A 15926-nucleotide genomic window follows, 5' to 3' on the forward strand; every position below is an offset into this window, starting at 1 on the left:
CACATTTTGCCATTTTCTTTGTCACTAACAGTCCACCAATCCGATGTGTCTAAGTGAATTCCGGTGGTGTCGGAAGCATAGCACAAAGCAAACTTTAATTTCTGGATTTTGATTTCATAAAAAACACACTAACAGACAATATTCTCAACTAAGACAATCCTTTTATAAACATTTTAACAAATGCTTCTGTAAGCCAACACATACACAGGCTTTTTTGTCCTCTCACAGAGGAATGGGTTTTTTTTGCCCTTTTACAGAGGAAGGGAAGCAAATCTTCATGGACAGTCATCAATCACATAATATCGGAATTAAATTTTCTAATGCATTACGGGATGGTTTGGGTAAAATTCTAAACTCTGATCTAGTTGTGAAAATTGTATTTTATTTTTTTTTGTGCTAAGGAAATATTGTGTGAAAAGTTACTGCTACAAAAACAAGTTTTTTTCAAATAATAATGGACATGAATCACAGAAAATCATAAATTCTAGTAAAAATTGAGCTAAAATGCCATCTTAAATTGATTTTTGATGCATAACATTTACGGTGGATTTTTGTTGATAAACTAACCTAGCAAAAAAGTGGGTTGAAATGTTTGTGCAACCCTGTTTGTGGAGAATAAAACCAGCTGGAAAAGACAATGCTTTGGAAGTTGATGCCATGTGATTTCAACTGGAATGACCCATTTCTGAGCTTGAGCTTTCTCACATCACATCACGGATATCACCTTTTACAACACAGGTAAACTTTTTAAACGGATTACGTAATTCTTCTTGATTGTTTTTCTAACATGTGCATGTGCTCCGTTCCCAATCTTGTTAGCGATTATGCTGTTATTGTTCACCAGTAATCATCCCGAATCCTGTATAATTGAACTCTTGTTGGGACGATGTACCAGAACAACATATCCAATTTGACAAGCATGTCGACTGCTAAGTGCCAGAAGTGGCTAAGTGCAATAGCTGCCCTGTGAACATTTGACAATTTACACACTGTATATTGTATTCATCTACAAAATGGCCGCTACACATGGCAGCTATTGCACTTACCCACTTCTGGCACTGAGCAGTCGATATCGAATTTGACAAGCATGTATGTGCCAGGTTGCCATATATATATTCAACCCACTTCACAGGTGCGAGACTTTGACAAAACTCGGCCCACCCAAAATAACTGAAATAATGAACAAATGAGGCTTTTACCCTAATAGGGTGAAAGCCAATGCGAGATATATCAATATATGTGAGGATCGCATGTAAATGATGCAAGCCCAAGAGTCGTCACTTTGCCTGAGTCTCAAAGGTGAGAATACAACTTGTCCGAATTCAATTTTAATTTTAATTCAATTTTAAAGGCCATTTTGAGTGAAACATTTTCTAAAATTGTAGTATTTCCTGTGAATTTAATCAAAAAATCATTTTCAAATTTGATATGTTGTTTTGTTGTAAAACTCACTAAAAAGGAGAAAAAATAGTGTCTTTCCGCTCAAACTAAAAAGATACCCATATTAAATTGATAAAATCATGGTGGCCATTTTCAAGTTGTAGAATGAAAATTCAAATTTGTGGGACAATAGTTAACAATCACCCAATTGGGCTCCCAAATCACAGGTATGGCAACCTTTAAGTGACAAATACTCAAGAGTGAAAAGACCTTTTTGATAAGCTCTCTGTAGAATTCAAGAGCATGAACTATGGAGATGAGACTGATTAAAATTCATAAAGCCATAAAAAATTGACTTGGAAAACAAATCATGTGTCATAAAATGAGGTAATGAGGACAAGGTCTCCGGCAAAGCTTGTTCTTTAGGGCTCAAATTTCAGTATTGCCATAATGTGCAAGTTTAAACAGTACTTTGTGCTACCTTTGACTTCTTTTGCTTGACCTTGAGAGAAGTTTTAGTCTCAAAGGAACTTATGATAAAGGTACAAATTAGGTGCCTTGACTTGAGGGCGCCCTTTCACCTCAATGAAATTGATATTCAAGGTTTCAGTCATGTTCTTTGTCCTGTTAAAATGTCAGATTTTTGGAAAACATTTTCAGCAACACTGTGTAAAGGTTGCCAGGGGACCTACTTGTATCACTAATCAAATTAAATTTAAGTAATGTACAAGCTACAAATGTGAATATGTGATAGTCTATATTAAAATGGTGATAAATAGGTCTAATTGAATTCGGTTTGACATAAATGTAATCATTCCACCGTGGGTGGCAGCCTTATTGGATGCATATTAAAGAAGGAGTACTTTTTGTTTCCAATGCAGGAGTTTGGAGACAATGTTTCTTCAAGGGACTCCTGACATGGTTTTGGAAGATCTTAGAGTCAAGTTTCCATCAAGTTTCTCAGTAAGAAAAACTTAACATGCATATATCTTGAAGGACTGATGAATTCAGTCTAGCTTTTGACAGTCTTTGGGTACATTGGGCTATTCCATTTAAAATCCACACTACCCCTGTGGAAGATTTAGCTAAAGTCTTCCACAGAGGGAGTATGAGTTTCAAATAGAATAGACAATTGGGTACCTTCCATTTGAAATACTCACTCCAGTTGTGAAAGATATAGGTAAAATCATAATACCTGGGGAGTATGGGTTTCAAAATGATTAACTCTGACCAATTACATTTGAAAAACTTACTCCCCCTTTGGAAGGTATTTCCAAAATCTTCCATGGGGGTAGTGTGGACTTCAATTGGAATAGTCCATTTCTGTCATTTTCAAACCAAAGTGACCTTTAAACAACATCAAGGTAGTTCAGGTTGTTTATAAAGTCACACGTGATTAGTGAGAATACCTGATTTGGAAAGCTTCTTTTGAGTAAAATATCATGATATGTTGCTATCTTCAGTAGATAGCAATTTGCATCACCAAACACATACAGGTATTCCATGTTAATTTGAGTTTAACACTCAGAGAAGCTTCTAATATTGATTAGCAAAAACATTAATTAATGTTAAGAAAATCTGCAAATCATTGAGAATGAGCTAGGGGTCAATTGGTTTTGAGGTCAGTTTTTGTTGAAGGTCAAAACTTTCCTTCCAGAAAGAATATCAAATACACAACATGTCACAATTCTTGAAATGGGTGTCAAATCTGGTAAGTTCCTTTCAGATACCCCAGTAAAAGTATCACATTCACACTTTGCATCTGGACAATTCCAGTGAAATTCCTCCAAAAGGTATCAAAATCAAAAGTTCTTCAAATGATGTTAAATCAGGGTCCCTTTTTGACTCCACTATCCCTTTTCCTTTTCTCCCATCTTCTCCTTGCTTTTGTACATCTGAGGTCATTGTGTACCTGAACTGGATCCAGTCCAGCTAAATATGGATTAAAATCATGGTGTGAATTTCCTCAAAGGTCATATTTTATTATCAATAGCAAACTAGGAAATGACATTCTGGTTTGGGATGACCATAAACTGGGTCACTTACCTATACTTGTCATAACTTGCTTTTAAAATGAAAGATTCCTAATAAAACAAGTTCAATGCTCATGGACAGAATATATGAATTCTACAAATAAATAAATAAATGTATTCACAGATGGTTACAAGTGGAATATACATGGTTACTTCATCAATGCTAATATCAGCAGTAGACCCCACTTACCTTGATTTGTTTTCCTCCATCATCAGCCTCAGTGAGGATATATTTCCTAGGTACTTTGATAATGTTCTCTTGGTCATCTACACGCCCCTCCCTGCACACCCCCACCCCCCACCCCCACATGCACACCTACACCCACCCCACTTACCTTGATTTGTTTTCCTCCATCATCAGCCTCAGTGAGGATATATTTCCTAGGTACCTTGATAATGTTATCCTGGTCATCTACTATCAGGTATTCATCACCTGCGTCCAGCTTCTCAACAGTTCCTAATTCAATCAAAACATCACAAATTGTACTTCTTCATTATTTGGTTTCCAATCACTCATACATCAATGTTTCATTTAAACAGCCTTGGGCTATTCCAGTTGAAATCCATACACCCTATGGAAAACATTACCTTAATTATCCACACTGGTAGTGTGAATTGCAAATGGGGTTAAATAAATGGGTGACTCCATTTAAAATCTACACCCCCTGTGTGGGAGATAAATAAATAAATAAATGTAGACATTTATATAGCGCTTTATGCCGTAAACAGCCTCTAAGCGCTTTACATTTATTCCGCCGTCATTAGAATATGTCGGAACCACGTTTGCAGCCTACAAGTGGCGTAGGGTCCAGCAGTACAACGACTGTGACTCCCCCTAACAGCTTCCCATTGCACCTGGGTGGGGTGAGGCAAGCGAGGCAAAGCGCCTTGCCCAAGGGCGCAACATGGTGGTGGGACGGGGAATCGAACTCACGCACGTCGAGCAAGCTCTCAGATTATGAGTCCAAGGCCGTAACCACTGCGCCACCGTGCCCTCGAGATTAAGGTCATGTCTTCTATAGGTGTATGAATTTCAACTGGAATAGCCCAATATTTTTCTTTCAGAATCCATTTCTGATTGTTAGCTTCATAATTTGTTTTTTACTTCACTTTTTGTCTTATATTTGATAGTATTTTGGTAAAAAAGAAAGCCACTGTAATATAAATATTTTTCCTTCAAAAATACAATTCTGGTTACTAGCTTGAATATAAATTGTTTCTTTTCTGCTTTGTTTTGGATAGGATTCTGAAAAAATATAACTGTGGTATTATTGTTGTTCGTTCAGAAATCCAAAACTATTCTGATTTTAGCTTCTTAATTTGCTTCTTTTTTCACTTTTCATTTTATTTTGATATTCTGGCAAAATATAAAGCTACTGTAGCATTTGTACACAAAACCAATTCAGATTGTATGATCATCTCTCTTGTCCCCTTTTTTCTATTTTTATAATATTCTAAAGCCACTGCAGCATAAATATTTGTTCTTTCAGAAATCCAATATTGATTGTACGAAGCTTACAATCAGAATTGTAAAATATTTTTTTCACCTTATTCAAAATATTATTCATCTATGTAGAACTCAAGAACAAGGATGAAAATTACCAGAATTGCTAATGGATTCATTAATAAATCACTTAATGGATTTCTTAAGCAGTACATCTGGACAAAAGAATAATACACTGATTGATATTTACTATTCGAATACCTTATAAGTCAATTGACTGAATTGTAGCCTAAGTAGTTGTAATGAAAATAATACAATTGACAGACTGTAAATCACTGGCACAATAAGGTTTGAAAAAGTGAATTTATGAATCTTTTAAAAACTTCAATTGCTAAAGTAGATAATGGGACTTGTTTTGGTCAAGGATTTGGTTAGCCATGCATGCATCTTTAAGGGTCCTTAAGTTTCTTGTCATTCATAATGCTTCTTGGGTGCTGGTTGCTTAGATACAGCATTTTTATCAGCTTTCCAGCATCTTCATTGGCTATGCTCTCTTTGCTTAGTATTTGGTATCATTTGGTTTTTGTCTGTCACACTGGAAGGATGTTTTTTGTCCCACCCACCCACCCAAATATGGGGGTGAAGTAATAATGGGAAAATATAATTATATTGTCAGGTGAACAAAACAATATTGTGTTGTATCTGAGAAATATTATGTTGATTTCAATTTTATTAGTAATTTGTTTGGAATTATTTGTAAATTGTATACTCATTTGTATCATGAAATAATCTTCCTTTTTGATGCCTTGTATCAAAGTTTGTGTCTCTTTGTCCCATTATCTGTCTATGAGCAATTCATTTTTCGCAACTTCATACCATTTGTGCCAAACACCAAGGTTTGCTTTGTTCGGGAAAAATATTAAAATTAGCACCTTTTGATGGAAAAATTCACAATAGGTCCACTTTATAAGCTCCATGCACCCCAAAATTAATCCTGGCTACAGTCTTGATCATACCACACAGGAGTGATTTTGAATAGTTAGTGTCGTAAGCACCAAGGCATAAGAAATCATAAACTCTTACATGTGCGCACGCAAAGTCTCTACAGTTAGCTGTATGCATATTGTAAGAACAAGTGTAAAGATTGCAGTGGCGTAACTCCTATGCGCTCTGGGGGGGGGGCGACCCGGGCACCCAGGCCTGGATACCTTTACCCACCATGCATAGAATTACTCTTCATTTGGGTGCCCCCTTCAACACAAAATTTTCGTGTGCATTGCAAACCCAAATTCAACCTGATTATACCAAATTAGTGGTATTTGTGCACATTTTCGCGCGCCCGCTCACAACTGTTTTAGGAAGAGGGGGTATTTTCTATTGTTTTCCCCGGGCGCCGCAATAGTTACATCACTGCAGCTAGTGACAAATCTTCAAATGTAAAGACATTGGAGAAGAGTAATTTTAAAATTAATATGAAGTTCATTGAAGCATGAAATAGATTTGATCTGAAACACTATTTGTAAGTTTTTCGGTAGGTCTATGGCTTTCAATACCTAAATTGATTTGCTCTGCACCATGCACACCCTTGGTTAGGGGCACCTGATCTACTTTCGCCCCGGGCACCCTGACGCAAAGTTACTCCGCTGAAAGATTGGTAACACCCGCTATCTTTAAGGACTGCTAAACGTAAGGTTCGCCATCTCTAAGGTTCGCTATCACTAATTACAAAAAAGGTCCTTGATTCTTAAGGTTTGATATTACTAATTACAAATAAGGTTCTTTACTTCTAATTGGTGTGATATCACTAATTTGAAATAAGGTTCACTATCTGTAATTTCAAATAAAGTTTGCTATTTGAAATCACTATTTCTAAAATTAAAGAAGTGAACCTTATTTAAAATTAGAGATATCAAACCTTAAAAGTAGCGGACTATTTTAGGTATGATAGCCAGGGTCTTAGCTAGAAATTGAGGGTTGCCCGTCATTTGAATAAAATTGCCTGTCCTAATTTGACCTTTAAAACATTTACCAGACATCTATAGCCCATTGGGGGTTCAAAGAGTTCAAATATGGCCTTGTTCTACTAATCGGGTCTACTAAAAAGGTCAATTAGCTTCTCAAAACATACAATTTATAATATAGCATCTGTCAAAGGCATTAATTTTGCCCGTCCCAGGAGCAAACTGGCCGTCTAAAATGACGGCCAGACGGGTGGCTAGCTAAGACCCTGATGATAGTGAACCCTTTTCTGTATTAGAAATAGCAAATATTTTGATCTCATTGGATTTACAAATTAGTGATAGTAAACCTTTGAGATAGTGAACCTTAAGAAATAGCGATCCTTAAAGATAGCGGTCCTTTGGGAAAGAGGACCATCACCTATTCAAAGATCAAGCTTGAATAACATAAGAGAATTTGTAAAATGTATATTTGCTGTTTGCCACATACAAAATTGTTTTCAAGGACATCTGGAATTATCCAAAATCTCTCATAGTTTGTACTTTTAAAGATTTACAGTAGGATTTACAGTAAGATAAAAAGGAAATGAAGAAAATAAAATACTTGTGCAGCGAGGGAGAAAACTTCCTTATGAATCAGTCAGTCAAAATATTGATCAAAAGTGACAAACTGCGATTTATCTAAATCCTTATTATCAAAGCATCGTATCCCTTTATCAAAAGCAGATCATATTTGTCTCATCAGACGGTCATCTGTGACTGGAGCAGATCATAACTGTCTGAACAGGCAGCCATTTGAGATCTAATGTGCATCAAATAAAACCCCTGTCATAATAGACATGATTGGAATATCAATAATACAATATTCTATCTGAATCAATTATGATACCAAGGTTATTGATATCTGTTTATTAGGGACTGTTAGGGGAGGGACTGATGCAAAAAGGGGGGGGGGCTGAAAAGTTTTGACCTTCCTAGGGGGTCTGAAAAAAATGACCACATGTTTATATGCTTTTCTGTGGGGTTGACACATAATTTTTGTGTCATAAAGGGGGGCCCTGAAATTTTTGAGATCTGAAAATGGGGGCGCGAAAAGTTTTTGCGATTATTTTTTTTGCATCAGGCCCCACTAACAAGTGTTTGTGAACAGTCCCTTACCTCTGTGTATGATGCTGTATATGTATGTACATCCCGCAACCGCTTGTTATATGATACTGCTTTTTGATCTGCTTTTGATACTTTAGCCTCTCAAATAAATGTGAGTCCAGTTGATCAGTTTTATGTTCAATTTAATATTTATTAAACCTGGATGAATGACAACCTTCACAAACGCTTGTTACATGATTAAAGTTGCGTTCACGTTATCAGATGTACGCTCGGCAAAACTTGCATGGTTGGCGCCAAGTTGCTAGGAGTAGCAGTAGGCACAGCCAGGAGTAATGGCAGTGTGAACGATGGTCAGCGCAAGTTACACCAGGAATAAAGTCAAGTGTAATCTCCGCCAGGTGTATTTTGCAATGTGAATGCTGCTACGCCTGGCACCAGGTGTAAGTAAAACCATTTTTGGTTGGTAGCGCGGTTGACAAAGGTTGGCATATTGCTAGGAGTAGGCAAGTTGTGGACATGAGGTAGAAGAAGAGAAAATACTAGTGAAATTCTCATCGCTGTTCAGTAGCGTAAGTTTACACCGGGTGTAACTCAAAATGTGAACATGACTTAACACACCCAAAGATTTATTGGTTTACAGGAAATTTGAAAACATTTGAAAATTAGTAGAATTTATCAAATGTTTCCTACCACTAAATTGGTAGATGTGTAGTTTAAACATACCTCTATAGAACCAGCCATCTTCTGAGGAGCATGCCAGGACCTCATCTCCCTTCTTTATGGTAAGCTTGTCTTCAACCGCTTCTTCTGTAGGCTCTTCTCCATGCTTCTCAACTCCATGCTTCTCATCTCCATGCTTCTCATCTCCATGCTTCTCGTCTCCATGCTTCTCATCTCCATGCTTCTCATCTCCATGCTTCACATCTGCATGCTTCTCATCTCCATGATTCTTCTCATCTAGATTCTCCTCTTCTGGATTGTCCTCATCTCCATGTTTCTTATCTAGTGGATGACAAGATATAAAATGTACAAGTTAAATATTAAGTTAAATATACACAAAGAATACAGATGGAAATTGTCTTGTGTTTCACCAACAAGATCATCAGTTGATTTCAACCTGTCTTGGGGAGTTTCGTCCCTCTTATAATCAAGACTCCCTCGAGGTGGGGCCAGCAGTGAAAAGCACCACCTCCCGCAGGTGAGCTACTTATGAAACTAAAATGCTTTTCAACTATAAATGCTTTTCATCTCCATGCTTCTGATCTTCATTCATCTTATCTGGATTCTCCTCATCTCCATGCTTCTCATCTAGTGGAAGACAAGATATCATTACATGAATATTCATGAGATGCTTCATTTGCATAATACTAAAGTACAACAACAAAAATGACACTCCATAAATTTTGTATTATTGAGTAGAATTGGCTCATTTCCTTGGGGTAATTAAATGATCAACACCATCATTTAATTAATATTCACCATACATAAATCCTTGAGATCAAATATATACTGCGCCAATAAAGTATCCTTACATTTGGAAAAATAATCACAATTTCAAAACCGAACAATATTGGGGATTAGTGCATCTATTAAAAAACAAATTTACCCCAATATTGTTCGGTTTTGAAATTGTGATTATTTTTCCAAATGTAAGGATACTTTATTGGCGCAGTATAGATTACATAACAGGTAGCCATTTTTAACCATTCTCCTATGACTCTGTTTCAGTTCCCAATGCTGTATCATAACTTATTAAAGACTTAGCACAGTTAGCAGGTCATTGTCATTGCAGACTCTGAAATGTGTTAATAGGAAATGAAGTATTTATCTATCTGCATAAAATGCTTGTGTTCATTTTTAGGGATCTATATAAGATGTATGTGTAAAGAGCAACACAATACATTTTATACTATTTATCTTCTTACAACTACATTCTCAATTTTAGTTGAAGAATATTTTGGGTTGGGTGTAAACAAAAACCTGTTAAATGGGACTCTGCTTACCCCACTACTCATAGTTAAAATGGACTGAATATCAAAATCACCATTCTCTCCATGCATGTGCCAGGAAGTACAACACTGGTGAATGACCAAACTTCCAATTTATTCATGTTATGATTTAGCATACTTTGGCATCTAATATTCTTACCAGTAAACAATAAAAGACAAAATTATAAATACTACCACCGTGCAAAGTAAGTCCTAAAACATTTCTGATTTTACATAAACAGGCTCACATGTTGGGAACAGCCTATTAGTCCAAAGAGTCATTAGTCCCAAAAGGGTTAAAGTTATGGTTTAGGGTATTTTCGGTTCAAATTTGGGATAAGATTAGGGTTAGTGTTAGGGGTATGGTTTATAAGCTAGGGTTAGGGTCAGAATTATAATTAGAGTTGGGATTAGATTCAGAGTTGGGATTAGAGTCAGAGCTAAGATTAGAGTCAGAGTTAGGATTAGACTCAAGGTTAGGCTTAGAGTCAGAGTTAGGATAAGAGTCAGAGTTAGGATAAGAGTCAGAGTTAGGATAAGAGTCAGAGTTAGGATTAGAGTCAGAGTTAGGATTAGAGTCAGAGTTAGGATTAGAGCCAGAATTAGGATTAGAGTCGGAGTTAGGATTAGAGTCAGAGTTATGATTAGAGCCAGAATTAGGATTAGAGTCAGAGTAAGGATTAGAGTCAGAGTTAGGAATTATAGTCAGAGTTAGGATTAGAGGTTTATATTTAAGTTATTGGGTTTTTGGACTAATGACCCTTTCAATTATCTATCTGATTAGTATAAAATCTGAATGCTAAATTGGGCTATTGCAGTTGAAATCCATACATGAATGACCTCAATCTCCCACACAGGGGGTGTAGATTTCAAATTGAGTCACTCATTCAGGTAACCCCATTTGAAATTCACACTCCCTGTGTGGAAGATTAAGGTCATGTCTTCCATACGGGGTATGCAGATTTCAAATGCAATAGCCCATTATATTATCATGTTGCACACTGTGACATTTGGAAGTGACAATCTGTGGATTAACAATGAAAACAGATGTTGAAGATGTTCTTTAACGGCTGTCCATTTCAATCCTACCACCACACCATAAAATGCATACTACTATTAATCTCCAAAACATATCTCCAATCCCAGTCTGCACAACATATAGGGTGTCCCAAAATGCTTAGTACATTAATGTTAAACTGATATATAGTTGTACTGATACTACCATGTATTTGAAAAAGAATGTGATACATACTAATGTGATACACACTAGTACTATTATTTTCCTCTTTACGAATCAGTGGCATCAACACAATGAGACAGCTTTGTTGCACAGGCATCTACGCAAGATCTTTTAAACAGCTGTGCTTGTGTATGCCAGTGGTTTGAGCAAATGCTCAAAATATAAAGCTACACCCAATGAAATGTACACTGACTTGCCATGGTGAAAAATATAATAATATTCGAACAGGGGTATATCCTAATACTAACGGGTTGCCTAGGGTGACAAGGTATGAGGGGTAGCAAAATTGTTTTAAAAAATAAAATAAAATGATCATGCAAGGCCTAAGCCTACGCACGCGGACAGAAAGGTGAGAAACATGGCAGGTGAGAGCCTGCTTAACTCTCTCCACACGGGTGTCGACTGCAGACGACAAATTTCAAAAAATTCAAAATTTCACAAATTTCATAATTGTAATTTTTCATTACCATATTTGGAATCAGCATGAAAAATGCAAGAAAATGAGTACAAATAAGCCTAGTATTGGTTCAGTGGTTCTTTAGATAGCTCTTAATATTTTGAGAAAATATCTCAAAACTTGGATTTTTTATGTTGAAGGCTAAGGCTAGCATGCAGAGCATTAAGGTGGTAAAAATGTGCATACCCTTGTGCTGGCACATAGAGATATATCCTATAGCATTCATCATTGCAGGTGATGTAACATGATGTAGAGATTATGTGAAGCCCATGAGGGGGGGGGGTGGCAGATGAAACTCCACACAGGGTGGCAACACAATTGTACAGCAATTTGTCATGTTTGTCACAGCCAGCACTGTTTAGAGACACCCTGTAGCATTTATAATGGCAGGTGGTGTAACATGGTTATTAATATGATGTCTAGATTCTGGCATCACTGAGCAATTCAAGTGTGATTTTATACATCATTACCCCTATCTCTCATCACTATCACACATTGATGCACCTGTCGTGAGCTCCGTTATACTCATTAAGACTACGCCAACTTTTTTTCTCTCTCCTTTTCTTTCCAAATTAACTTTATTCCGCTGGTCTAGTTCCAGATTGGAAGTGGTGAAAGTATATGAGATCTTAATTGTTGGCACCTAAATGAGAATTAGGCTCATAAATTGCGTCGATCATCTTCGGTTCTGTTGCAATTCCATTGTGGTTACATCATGCATAAAAAGAGGCCTAGGTCATGCACTACCAAGATATAGGTGGCACATTCAAGAAATATTGTCAAGAACAAAAAAAGAAGGTGAAACGGAGTGTCACTGACATCCAGCAAAATACAATTTTTACTGATCTGATTAAAACTTACTATGGGTATATAGCTTTAAAACTAGAAATTGAAATACAAAATGGGAGAAATGAAGCCAGCTCTTGTTTGGTATCTGATTTATTATAAAACTTGGCAAAAATGATAAAAAGAGACATCAGAATTGACCTTTTCATAATTTAGATGTCAGAGATAAAAAAAAGTTAAACAATTTTATTACTCTGATTTGCATTAATGTCTTGTGAGGTAATCAAGAAATTGGAGTCATGTATTACCAGAATTCAATTTGAATTTTGACTGAAATAAGTGTCCAATTACTTTTGTACTTTAATATTTTCACCCACATTGATATGCTAATAACATTGGAACCACACACTTTAAATTGATTAGGTTTTCATCACAGAATAGCATGAGAAATGAAGAAATAAGTGATCATAATGAAATAAATGTTCTGTCTGCCACACATGTGAATTTGTCACTTAATTGTGCTATTCCAGTTGAAATCCACACCCCAGATGTTAGACAGAACCTTAATCTTTAACATGGCCTTTCACATAGGGAGTGTGAATTTCAAATGGGGTTACCTTAGTGGGTGTCACCGAAAGAAAACTACACCCCCTTTGTGGGAGTTTAAGGCCATCTCTTTCATAGGGGGTGTATGTATTTGAACAGGAATAGACCATTAATGACATTGTACTATGTGTATCACATACGATAATGTGGCAATTTTGTCAATCACTTTTTAAAAGTTTTCCCAGGAGTTTTCATCTCACCCCATCTCACTCAAAATAGTTGAATTTTCAGTGATATTTTGTTCTGACCTGAGGGATGGGAATTACCACATGTATGCACCCACTGTCAATTCCTTTTGTAGTTCATTATATTCACCATCATTGACATGCCAATAAATTGAGAATCATACCTTTTATTTGATCACGTTTTCATCACATTATTGCATGAGAAATGAGGAAATAAAGTGATATAATGAAATAAAAGCCATTCGGCAAGGCAACTGAATTAATCACTAATAATTATACCAAGTGCATCATGTGAGATAAAACTCATCAGATGGCAGTTTTGTCAAAGTTTTCCCAGGAGTTTTCCTCTCACCCAGGAAGTTGTCACATAAGATATGGGTGATAAATGCTGTCACGTTGTCAGCGCAATTATCAATCCTATAATACAGTCACAATCCTTTATCAAATATACATGACCTCACTAAATACCAAAACCATCTGCCAGGATTTCTGTTATCCACTGCAGTACCTCTAAATCATTCATGATAAAACTCTCAAGATACAGATAGCTTTCAATGAAAGAAATCCTCAGAGATGCGCCTTCTATTTGCAGATTTTTCTTTTGTATTTATCTACTTTTTGTCTACATACTGAGGATATACCATATCTCAAGGTGGTTTTTAAGGTGTTAGGGTAATCCTCCCCCATTTTATGGGCTTTATCTTCAGGCGAGGTACTGACTATATGTAGCCCCTTTTTAAATAAGAAACTTGTGCTTTGAAAGCTACAAATATTCCATTTTATGCCATGTGGAAATCACCAGGTTGCCAGGAATAGAAATGGTTTCTGTGATTCTTGAGCTATGGACATCTTAAAAACCAATATCCTATTTTTAAATGGCTCACCCAATTGATTATATATGGCAATTCTGTTAATCTTCCTTGTCTATCTAAATACATTTTGTTAAGTTTCTTTATTCATTACATGTTCTCTATTTATTTATTTTTTAATAGAAATTGATCTTTAAAATAATAACTGAAGAGCAGAATACAGGATGCTAATCTAATTCTAATCTGAATATAACCCTAATTCTAACCTTAATATCTGACCCTATTCTGTCTCTTATTTCAAACATAATCCTTACCCTAAAATCTAACCCCAATGCTACAAAAAAAGTCAGAGTTGGGATTAGAGTCAAAGTTAGGATTAGAGTCAGAGCTAGGATTAGAGTCAGAGTTAGGATTAGACTCAGAGTTAGCATTAGAGTCAGAGTTAGCATTAGAGTCAAAGTTAGGATAAGAGTCAAAGTTAGGATAAGAGTCAGAGTTAGGATAAGAGTCAGAGTTAGGATAAGAGTCAGAGTTAGGATTAGAGTCAGAGTTAGGATTAGAGTCAGAGTTAGGATTAGAGCCAGAATTAGGATTAGAGTCGGAGTTAGGATTAGAGTCAGAGTTAGGATTAGATCCAGAATTAGGATTAGAGTCAGAGTAAGGATTAGAGTCAGAGTTAGGAATTATAGTCAGAGTTAGCGCAATTACATGTTCTCTATTTTTTTTTTTTTTTAAATAGAAATTGATCTTTAAAATAATAACTGAAGAGCAGAATACAGGATGCTAATCTAATTCTAATCTGAATATAACCCTAATTCTAACCTTAATATCTGACCCTATTCTGTCTCTTATTTCAAACATAATCCTTACCCTAAAATCTAACCCCAATGCTACAAAAATCCTTAGAGTAACAACAGTATTGCAATTTATTTTACAACTATAACACCTTTTCACAACTACATCTCAGTTAAAGGCCTCTTATCCTGTAGATCACTCACCCAACAGCAATACAAAATACCATTACATCTTTATTACGTATTGAGGCTAAGCATTTATCAAATAACTCAGTCCAAACCAAATCCTATCCTGCATAAGACCATTTGATCACTCTGTCCTCTTTTATTCTATTAAAGCCACAATGACAATGTAAACATTAATATAGGTTTGATAAACAGGTCAATGGGGCTGAGTCAAGCGAATCTAAACCAATTTGAGAAGATAAGAAGATCCCTGAGGGCACTAACTTACCAGAAATCAATTTGTGTACTGTAGCGCTTTATAGACAGTTTTCAACGGTGCTCAGATTATTCATTTCTGTAAAATCTGCTAGTAAATCATGTTTTTTGTTTGTTTTTTAATCTATAAACAATCTTTTAACATTATTGTGTTATCTTTTTCAGCAACAAATACTATATTCTATTTATGAAGTTGGTTAAGTTTCTATTTAGAGGTTAATAATGCGCATCGGTTATTTGGAGGCATTGTGAAAATCTAAACATTTTGCCTTTGGAACCGAGGAATATCCCGAGGGCGCAGCCCCGAGGGATATTCCGAAGTCCAAAGCAAAATGTTTAGATTTTTCACAATGTCTCATATATATAACCGATGCAAAGTTATTAACCTCATTCATAACCGTCACTTTGATCTTTTAACTTTACAAAATAACACAAAATTTTCTCAAAAGTTTGTAAAATAAACAATTTTTACATCTTCCCTTTCCCAAAATCGATCAGGCTAAAACAAAACGACCAATAACAAAAGTGCGTATCAGAATCTGTGCAAATATGGTAGCGAAGCGTAATCCAAATACGGCAGCCATCGCGCGCAGTTCGTTGGACGCATTAATACGGCGACGAGAAGTCAATTGTAATGCGACATTGGAACAATTACGCATTTTGCGGTCAATTGTGAGATATTAATGACCTCGATTTGC

At 36.0% G+C, this 15926-nt stretch overlaps 1 protein-coding gene across 1 annotated transcript in view; it reads right to left on the bottom strand.

Moving 5' to 3' along the window:
* The window catches only part of LOC140160800 (uncharacterized), an 81891-nt gene extending 78213 nt beyond the window's left edge, over positions 1-3678 (bottom strand). Inside the window, exon 1 of the mRNA XM_072184109.1 lies at positions 3604-3678. The gene's annotated coding sequence lies outside the window, so the exon portion shown is untranslated. The remainder of the gene's footprint in view (positions 1-3603) is intronic.
* Positions 3679-15926: the final 12248 nt, after the last annotated feature.

Source organism: Amphiura filiformis, chromosome 9 (assembly GCF_039555335.1).
Source record: "Amphiura filiformis chromosome 9, Afil_fr2py, whole genome shotgun sequence".
NCBI classification, from domain to species: domain Eukaryota; kingdom Metazoa; phylum Echinodermata; class Ophiuroidea; order Amphilepidida; family Amphiuridae; genus Amphiura; species Amphiura filiformis.